The sequence below is a fragment of the Camelus ferus genome, chromosome 9 (assembly GCF_009834535.1).
Source record: "Camelus ferus isolate YT-003-E chromosome 9, BCGSAC_Cfer_1.0, whole genome shotgun sequence".
Classification (NCBI taxonomy): domain Eukaryota; kingdom Metazoa; phylum Chordata; class Mammalia; order Artiodactyla; family Camelidae; genus Camelus; species Camelus ferus.
In genome coordinates this window covers 67,524,402-67,534,677 of record NC_045704.1, presented here as the reverse complement: position 1 = coordinate 67,534,677, position 10,276 = coordinate 67,524,402, and the positions used below count along the sequence as shown (strand labels likewise).

Below are 10,276 nucleotides of genomic sequence, written 5' to 3'. Positions count from 1 at the left end.
TGGAGATCACATTTAAGCAAAGATGGATAAGAGTTCATCAGTCAGAGAAAAGAAAAAGGTCATTTTAAGAAGAGTAAAAGATTAATAAGTCAGTTGAGTGAGAGTCACATAGTGTACGTAAGTATTTAGACTGTACCTTTATTAGTTAGCATTTTACACGTAGCATTTTAATGGGATCTGGAACTTAAGGCCTGAATGCAGTAGCAAGGCAGTTGTTTTTATAAGGTGGAATATTAAGGCTGATGTTAGGATGGCATATTGGGCTTATTTCTATGTAATCCCCATAAACAGACTTCTTTTCATTGAAATCCAATAGAAGTTAAAGGAAATGACCACTTAAACCTTTTATTGGTTTATCATTTTGATTCATGTGAATGAGTCACTTAGAAGTCTTATTTTTAAAAATTTTTAGAAAAATAACATTTATTGAACTTTCCCTACGTGTCAGGCACTATTCAAATACTTTACGTATATTAATTCATTTAATTCTCTGAACAGTCCTCTGACGTAGGACTCTTTACCTCCACTCTGTAGATGAGGAGCTCACGGTCCAGAGAGGACTAAGCAACCAGGGTCACAGAGCTAGTCAGGGTAGCATAATTCCAGTTCTCTTTAGAAATGTGTCAGATTTTGCCAGAATTAGATAACTTGCTCAATTAAAACCTTAACTAATTTTTTTAATGTCTGTATTGCAGCAGGCACTGAAGGGGATGAATAAAATATAGCCTATGTCCTTGAAAAGCTTGTATTTAGTTAGCTTCAAGAAAAACAGAGTAAAGAAACAACAGGTAGGCATGAAACAGAGAGTAATTTTGTTGGGAAAAAACTAAATCAGAGATAGTTCTTCCATCTCTTTAGCTTACAGCTTATTTTGATACTTGAGATTCTTTTAAAAAGCATTTGAGCACAATTTTTTAGCATTTTTTTATTTTGGAATAATTATAGTTTCCAAGAATTGCAGAAATAGTGCATAGAGTTCCACGTACCCTTCACCCAGCTTCCCCTCATGGTGATGTCATATAACCAGTGCAACATCAAACTCAGAAACTTGATGTAAGTACAATACTGTTAACTAGACTATAAACCTTACTAAGTTGTCACCGTTTTTCCTATATGTTCATGGGTGGGTGGGGGTGAGTTTATGTATAGTTCTAGTCTGTTTTAGCCATGTATTTATTTGTATAACCACCACCAAAATCAAGATACATAACTGTTCCATCACTGCGAAGGAACTCCCCTGTTCTATCCCCAGTCCCTGTTCCATGGCAGCCACTAATCTGTTTCCCATCACTATAGTTTGTCACTTCAAGAATATTCTATAAATGGGGGGAGGGTATAGCTCAGTTGGTAGAGTGCTAGCTTCACATGCATGAGGTCCTGAGTTCAGTCCCAGTACCTCCATTAAAATAATTAGTAGATAATTAAGAACCTAATTACCTCCCCCCAAAATTAAAAATTTTAATAAAAAATAAAATTAAAAAAAAAAAGAATGGTCTATAAGTGGAGTCACACAGTGTGGAACTTCTTGAGATTGACTTTTTTCACTGAGCATAATGACCTTGAGATCCATTCAGTTTTTGGCATGCATCAATAATTGCTTTTTACTGCTAAATAGGATTTCATTGTATGGATGTACTACAGTTTGTTTAACCATTCACCCATTGAGGTACATTTGAATTATTTTCAGTTTTTTGCTGCTATGAATAAAGCTACTATGAACATTCACGTACAGGTTTTTGTATAGGCGTAAGTTTTCATTTCTCTGGGTAAATGCCCAAGAATGAGATTGGTAGGTCTGATTAAAAGTTCAAGTCTAGTTTTATGAGAAAATGGCAAACTGTGTTCCATAGTGGCCACACCATTTTGCATCTCACTAGCAAAGGGTGAGAGACCCAGTTTCTCTGCACTCTCTCTAGCATTTGGTATCATCACTCCTTCTTCAGTGTGTAGGGATAAACCGTTGCGGTTTTAATCTGTGTTTCCCTCACGGCTAATGACGGTGAACATTTTCTCATGTGCTTATTTGCCCTTAGTATCTCTTCTTCACTGAGATGTCTTCTATTTTTTGCCCATTTTCTAATTGAATTGTTTTACTTTTGAGTTTCTCGACAGTTCTTTCTACATTCTAGATGTTTCTACATGTTTGTTGCTAACGTATCAAAATATAATTGATTTTTGTTTATCTCATATACTGTGATCTTGCAAAACTCACTTATTATATCTATGATTTTTTTAGTAGATTCTTCTGGGGTTTTCTAGACAACTGTATCTTCTGCAAAGTGGAAAAGTTTTATTTCTTCCCTCCCAACCAGCCATAAAATTTTTTTTTTCTTACCTTGTTGCACTAGCTAGGACTTCTAGTGATGTTTAATAAGAGTGATGAGAGCAGACAGCTTTGTTTATTTTCCAATTTTACGGGAAAACCATTCATTGTTTGACTACCATGTATGATGTCAACTGTAGGTTTTTTATAGATAGTCTTTGTGAAACGGAGGAAGTTTCTCTTCTCTGTTTGTTAGGGTTTTCTAGAAAAGAAAGAACCAATAGAATAGGATTTTACTCAGCCTTTTTGTTCTATTCAGGCGTTCAGTTGATTGGATGAGGACCATCCACATTAGGGAGGGCAATGTGCTTTACACAGTCTACTGATTCAAATGTTAATCTTACCCCAAAACACCCTTAGAGACATATGTCTGATCAAATGTCTGGGCACCCCATGGCCTGGTCAAGTTGACACATAAAATTAACCATCACAGTCTATGTTCCTGATTTTCTGAAAATGTTTTTATTAATGACATTATGAAAAATTAATATATTAATAACAAAATGAATTTTGTCATAAGCTTTTTTTTTTTGCATCAATTGGCACAATCATGGTTTTTTGTTAGTTGTTGATACAGTACATTACATTGAATGATTTTCAGATTATTGAAACAGGCTTCTATTCCTGTAACAAATCCCACCTAATCATGGTGTATAACCATTTTTACATATAGATGGATTTGATTTGCTACTTATTTGTGAGAATTTTTATATTCATGAGGGACCATTTGTCTTTAGCTTTTTGTTTTGGACCATCTTTTTCTGGTTTTGGTATTGAGATTAAACTGGCTTTATAAAATGTTTAGGAAGTGTTTCACCCCCTTTGTTTTCTGGAAGAGATTGTTTAGGATTTACGTTAATTCTCTGTTAAATGTATGGTAAAATTCGCCAGTGATGCCACCTAGTCCTAGAGATCTTCAGAAGCTTTTCAGCTACAGATTACATTTCTTTAATAGGCATAGGATTGTTAAGATTCTCTGCCTCATACTGGGTGAATGTTGGTAGTTTGTGATTTTCAAGGACTTGTTCCATTTCATCTAAATTATCAACTTTATGTGCAAAGAGTTGTGATGTTTCCTCGTTATCCTTTTTTATGGCTTTAGGATCCGTGGTTATAGCCATGGTTTCACTCCTGATATTGGCAAGTTCTGTCTTCTGTCTTTTTATATTTGTCAGTCTTGCAAGAAACATGTCAATTTTATTGATCTTTTCAAAGAATCAGCTTTTTGTTTCATTTATTTGCTCTTATTTCCTTTCTTGTGTTGCTTTGGATTCATTTTGCTCTTCTTTTTCTAGTTTCTTAGGTCAGGGTTTTAGATTATAGATTTAAGACCTTTCCTTTTTACTAATGTAAGCATTTAGTGCTATAAATTTCTCTTTCAGTGCTGCTTTAGCATCATCCTACAAACATAAATATGTTATGTTTTCATTTGGTTCTAAGTATTTTTTATGTCCTTTAATACTTCCTCCTTGACTCGTTGATCATTCAGAGCACTTTCATTTCTAAGTACGTGGAGATTTTTCTCCTATTACCTTTCTGTTACTGATTTCTAGCTCGATTCCATTATGGTCAGGGAACACACTCTGTTGTTAAATACGTTAAGGTATGTTCTACCACCCAGGATGCAGTCTGTCTTGGCGACTATTCCGTGGGTGCTTGAAAAGGACGTGTGTTCTGCTGTGTTGTGTGGTGTGCTCTGTGTTTATTTGTTAGATCTTGTTGGTGGATGATGTCACTGAGCTCTTCTGTATCTTTGCTGATTCCACCTAATGGGTCTGCAGACAGCTGTGAGACATGGGACTTTTCAGTAACCCTTCTAAAGCCATGTCTGTAAGTGAGCTCATTGATCTGAGCTCTTCATAATCTGTTCTGTGCCCTTTTCCCCGGAGTAATGTGCACAGTGATCCCACAGTAACATGAACTGGAAATAGTCCTTGCAGTTCACTGCTTTGTCTCGTGAAACCGAAGATTTCTTTACTATTGTGTCTTTTTAGTTTCTCCTAAAAGTAGGAGTCCTTGAATCTTCTTTGAGTGAGTAGGTGGATCTCAGGCTCTCTTAAAAATATACTCTAGAGGAGAAATTTGTTTGTTTCAAGGTGAAGAAGAGAACGTTGAATTTATGAGGCTGCTGATCATTAAACTAAAGTAAGGGAACTGCTTATGTTAAGGGAGAAAAATCTGTAAAGTTCTTGAGGGTAAAGGTCATGTATTTTTGTGTTTCCCATGGTCCCTTCCTAGAAGAGTGCCTTCCACATATTTGTGGAATGACTTAAAAATAAATGAATGAATACTGGATGATGTGAGTCATCACAAAGACAAAGCGCCTGCTCCCTAAATCGGTATTCTTCTCAGGCTTTATTAAGAGTCTGAAAAACCAGAAGGGTTTCCCAAGTCTGCAGTGTTTGATTACTGGCTTCATTCCAGCCTGGCTGTTGTTAAATGAAATACTCAAAGAAAAAGCCCTGAATACAAAAATGAAACCTAATTTAATTTTTAATTAAGTGAAAAATAACTTTCAGATTCTAGATGTATAACAAATTGGAAAGAAATGGACCATTTCAGCCTAATACTCTGCCTCTTTGCCTGAAGCTGAAGCTGGTTTAATTCGCCATAACAAATGTAGATGTATTTATCACATGTACACACATGCTTTGTATGAAAGAAAGCCATTATTTTACTTAGTCATTTTTTCCCATGTTCCATATCCAGTTTGAGCTGTGAAATGTCTAAGTTCATAGCAGAAGCGGGTTGATGACATGGATAATGGGTTATTGTCCATAAATGGGGTACTATGATTTAGGATTTTTTTTAGTTAGATATTTTCTGTGGTGAGCCACCAACTGAATGGTACTGGGATTACCACTGTTTGCATAGTATATAAAATTTTTATTGGCCTATTGATGGACGTGTGTTTCAGACATTAAGAAGAGTCAATTAACTTTTTGTTGATATGCCAGAACCCTTACAGGAACTTGGTTTTTCCCCTTAATTGCTGTTGGTTTGATTCTCTTTATGTAATGACCTTCATCTGGTATTATATTTTTTGGTGATCAAAAACCTTAATAGCATGTTCAGAGGAAGCTAAGCTGGACAAAGAAAAGGTTAGCTGGCCCAAGATGCCTATCTATAAATAGAGTTAAGTGAGAATAAGATTTTTCAAGCCAGGTCAAATAAGAAACAATTAGATCACAATTGTCTACTGCTTCTTGTTTTCCGAGATTAAAGAAAACATACTTGGGAGCTATTTGTTTAAATTTGTTCCGTCCCTACTCCCATGTTGACCAGTCCTCCGGGACATGTTAAAGCAATGCCAGTGTTACCTTTCCCCAGCTTGTATTTCTCCTCCATACGTGCACCGTAAATTTAGCAACTTTCATAGCATCCAGAGGAACCAGCTCTGTATTGTACGTGCATTTAGCAGGTCTGATGATGGTCAGAGTCCACTGTGAGAAGTGATTGTATGTGAAAATCCTCCCACATATCTCGTTTCTTCTGACTGACAAACTGCTTTTCCCAGCTGCGTGGTGAAATTACCAGCTGTTCCACTGACATGTTGGCTGGGTGACAGCCTATAGCTGCTTCCACCCACAAATGAGGTATTTAATTTAAATGTTATGGTTTCTGTTTCACATTTTGAGTGACCTCAGAACAAAATCTGTGTCAAAATTAGGCTATATATTATCAGTTAGAGGTTGCTTCAAACTGTTTTTCTTTTTCTCCACTTTGGGGGATTCTCCGAAGCTTGAAAATGAGCTTTCTTTCTTTTCTAAGTTGATCCCTTTCCTATTTGGCAAACGTTCCAGAAGCCGGGGCGGCTTTGCCTACCTACCGCTTCTCGCTTCTCGTTGCGTTTCGCCGGTGTCCTGGTCTGCTGAGGTCTCCGGCCCCGCCCCTCGCAGGCTCCTCTGCGCCTGGCCTGGTGGGCCTCTTCCTTTCCAGCTGAAAGCTAGCGTGCTTCCCCAGGGTAACGGTGTGGCTGCAGAGCAAACAGAAGTAAGAGCTGGAGGGAAAGGGGTCCAGTTGTGAGAGGATGAGAATACGGGACGCGTGAATGAAACAGAGCTGTTCTCCAAGGAAGGACGGCTGTGCGGTCACAGGCAGTGAGACCTGGCCTGGTGCAGAAGGGTGCTGGGAGGCCCCAGGGGCTGCGTGAGAAGAGGGTGGGATCAAGAGAAGGGGAGTCCTTGCAGTGATCTTCAGTTTTTATGCGTGAGTGATTCCTAAAACCAGTCTGTTTCCCAGCCTCACGGTGCCCGTTTTAAAGTTTCATGTGAATCTGCAGAGCTCTATTTTTATAGCATCTGAAAAAAATCACCAAAGTGCTGTTTTTGTCTAACATTTTAAAAATCTTCCTTTGGTCTGAAGGGAAAAAGAAAAGAAAGGCACACAAACAGGACACAAATAGTTGAGCCTGGGATGGGAGAGAGAGCTTCAAAGGGCTGCAGCGGTCCCAGGCAGGTGGGCTCATGAAAGACGTGGAAATGCCTGGAACTTGAGTTGGTAGGGAAGCAGCTTGGGGGGGTTTTGAAATTTGGACGCAGACTGTGAACTCCTTGAGGGAAGGTAAAATGTGTTACTCATCTTGGCAATCCTAGCACCTAGGAAAGGGCTCAGGGGCATGTTGGAGTTCAGTAAATATTGAAGGAGAGAAGTTGGGCAGGAGGGATATAGAAAGGAAAGAGAGAAGCTATTAAAACTTAGTGATGACTGCTTAGAGCTTTTAGTGGGGTGGAAAACATAGAATAGGGGGAAAAAGCATTGCATAATTGCTATTTGGCTAACTTTTGTACCCATTGAATAAATCCCTGGAATTCATCTAAGGATTTTCTTGATAGCACATTTCTGAAGTGTTAAATATTATCTCTGTCAAAGCAATCAAAAGGAAATGGCAAAAATTCCTCAGTCATCTTAAGCAGAATACAGTTGCTTTACTTTTTTTATTGAGATGAAATTCACATAACATAAAATTAACCATTTTAAAGTCTTCAGTTCAGTAGCATTTGGTACATTCAAATGGTGGGCACCACCTGTATTGGGTTCCAAGACATTTTCACCAACAGTTGCTTTATTTTAAGGCCTGAGTATCATGAAATCACTTGAGTTTTTTACTATATTAAAACAAAAAAAGATCAAAACTTAGACAGTGTTTTCTAACAGCCTCTGGAGACTAAATCCCATCTTCTGTTTTTTTAAATTTCTCGTTTCCTTCCCCCTGAGTTATTTGGGTAAAACATACCTTTTTAGGCTGGGATTTTCTCTTTGGTAATTTGCTTTTTGGTGATTTCTTTTTCTCCTGGCCGCCTGGTATAATTGTTCCCTTTTGTAGCATGAATACAATGAAGCTCCTGGTCATGGATTTCTTTTTCTAATGTTAGACACACTGGAATTCAGTCAGTTGCAGAAAACTCATCACTTCTCTATGTGGAGCATGAGATTTGAGAGTCCACTTGTAGCAGGACAGCACTTTGTAGCAGAGGTAAGCCCGGTGCTTCTCACCCTCCGTGTTGCTTGTCCATAGGAGCAAACAGGCAAACTCTGATCTTCTCTAAGACATATGGGCAAACAATTATAAAAATATTCTTCAAAAGGACATTATAATCAGAGTGAGGAAACTATGATTACCCTAGATTTGCTCAGAGGAATGAATAAACACCTTACAAATTTCAAGCATTGTTGTGGCTTACAGTAAAAGATATTTTAGCATTATTGTTCAGAGGAGTGAAACGGGTCTATTAGAAACAGGTTAGAGAGCTTGAGAGCTCTCAGAAACAGCAAGATGTTCCCTGCTGATAAGGCTGAATTACAGAAAGAACATGTCGTGACTGATCATTCCTTTTAAGAAATGTGAATACTGGATTTATAAGTTTCATATGCTTATGATGTCAAAATTGCCATATTCTGCCGTAAAGAATGAAATCTGCTGTGGGATCAACTGTAGAATTGCAAAGGGCAGCAAATTCCATCTGTTAGCAGAACACCGTTTTGCATTCTTGGTCTTTGTGAAGTCGCATTTAAGCCATTTATACAAATCTTTGACAAAGCAATTTTTTTAAAATTTTTATAGCTGGTGAAAACAGGTTTGCTCTTATGGGCTGAATAATTACTTTTCTCTAAGGACAGGTGTTTCATGCTTAAATCAGTTGTGTCCACATCTTCAAAGCTCCATATTTGCTTACACAATGCAGTATTTTGTAGACGTCTCCTTAGTGGAGGCAGTGCCCAGAGCCCAGGGGACTTAGTCTGTTGCTGTTTTATTATTCCCAAGCCAACTTTCCTGTTTCAGCTTTTCAAGGAACCGTGATTCATCTCTGTGAAGTCACACAAGGAGGAAAAATCCCTCACTGCTCAATACGAATGGAGAATAGGATGGGGTGGGGGGCGGCTGGGCTCTGGTGGGGGTGTGGCTTTCCCTCCTCCCTCTGGGAACTGGGTGAGACTTGTGTGCGGCAGAATTCCAGCCTTCGAGTCACAGAAGAGCAGTTCCTCATTTTTGTTATGTAGGTTTCATCAGGAATTCACCCTGAGCTTTGCGCAGTGGCAGTGTCGTAGCCGGTGAGGTTTATTCAAGGCGAGATTGTTGCTAATTGAAGAATTCACTCTGAGTGTTTGCTTTACATTTTTTCTTAAAATGTCCACGTTACTGTTTTCTCTGATTAGCATGCATTATACCCTGCTCACGGTACAGAGGGAAATACGCCGTCCTGGGGGTCAGGAGGTTTTGGTTTTGCGCTCAGCTTTGTGAGTAATTAGGCTTGTGACTCAAGGTTAATCAGTTAACCTGTCTGAGCTTAGCCTCTCCTTCCGATCAAGTAGGAATAGGAAGCCACAGCGGACGGAGCACAGAAGTCAGATCCATTTGCTTTTGGACAGGCCACTCCCTCTGCCAGGAAGGTGATTGACTCCCTGCCTCTCAAAACCACCGATTTCTGCTCACCTCCCAGCTGAATGACTAATGTTCTTCCGAGCCCCCACCCCTCATAGTGCCTTAGGTGTAGTGAATGCCCAAAACATATTTTTTTAATTGAAGTATATAGTCAGTTTACAGTGTTGTCAATTTCTGTATACAGCATAGTGTTTCAGTCACATGTATACATACATATATTCTTTTTCAGATTGTTTTTCATTATAGGTTATGACAAGATACTGAATATAGCTCCCTGTGCTCTACAGTAGAAATTTGTTGTTTATCTATCCAAAACATTTTTTAAATGATGATGATGACTTAGCTCTGAGAGTCTTTCTGGGGCCCCTTATGCACACACAGTATATTCACAGAAGACTATGAAGTAGGTGTCGGATCATCCAGCTTGGATGACGTGGTATGTCTAACTGTTTTCATGTCTCTTACCTCTGGTTGTTTCATTTGTGTGGGTCCCCTGAGTAGGTCCTGTTTGTGTCCAGCTTTCATGCCCTTCCTGATGACCGTCATGAGCGGTAGCAGCGCAGAGGGTGGTGTGGGAGCCTCGTCCACCCGGAGGACTGCGTGCAGGCCGCGCAGGTGGAGGCGGTGGGCTTACTGTGCACGGCAGCACGACAGGCCTGCTGTCCCCAAGCCCTTACTCTTTGAAGTCCTGGAGCTGCCACTACTCTTGTGGCAGAATAGTTCCTATTTATCAGGTCACTTATTTCTTGGTGGATTTTTAATACAGAGATCACTGTGTATCCTCACACTCCCCTCCTCTTTTTACTTAGAACGGTCATATTAAGTCATCCCCTGGTGGGGAATCCACTCGTACACTTAGAATCATAAACTTACACAGATAATGCCTTCACAATAGTTTAATCGCACATCCTCTTTTTAAGGTGTAGATAATAAAGCCGAGAGGGGGAGTGCCTTGTTCAGAGCCTTAGAACTAATGGCAAAGCATGGAAGGAAAACCCAGTTCTTCTGACTCCCAGCTGCACACTCAGCTCGAGACCACGCTACAAATGAGACAGGTTCCTCTCCTCTCC

General features: G+C 39.3%; 1 protein-coding gene and 1 pseudogene across 1 annotated transcript in view; both read left to right on the top strand.

Annotated features, from left to right (window-relative positions):
* The window catches only part of ALG14 (ALG14 UDP-N-acetylglucosaminyltransferase subunit), a 79,550-nt gene that overhangs the window by 37,007 nt on the left and 32,267 nt on the right, over positions 1-10,276 (top strand).
* LOC116666160 lies at positions 8,847-8,962 on the top strand (annotated as a pseudogene).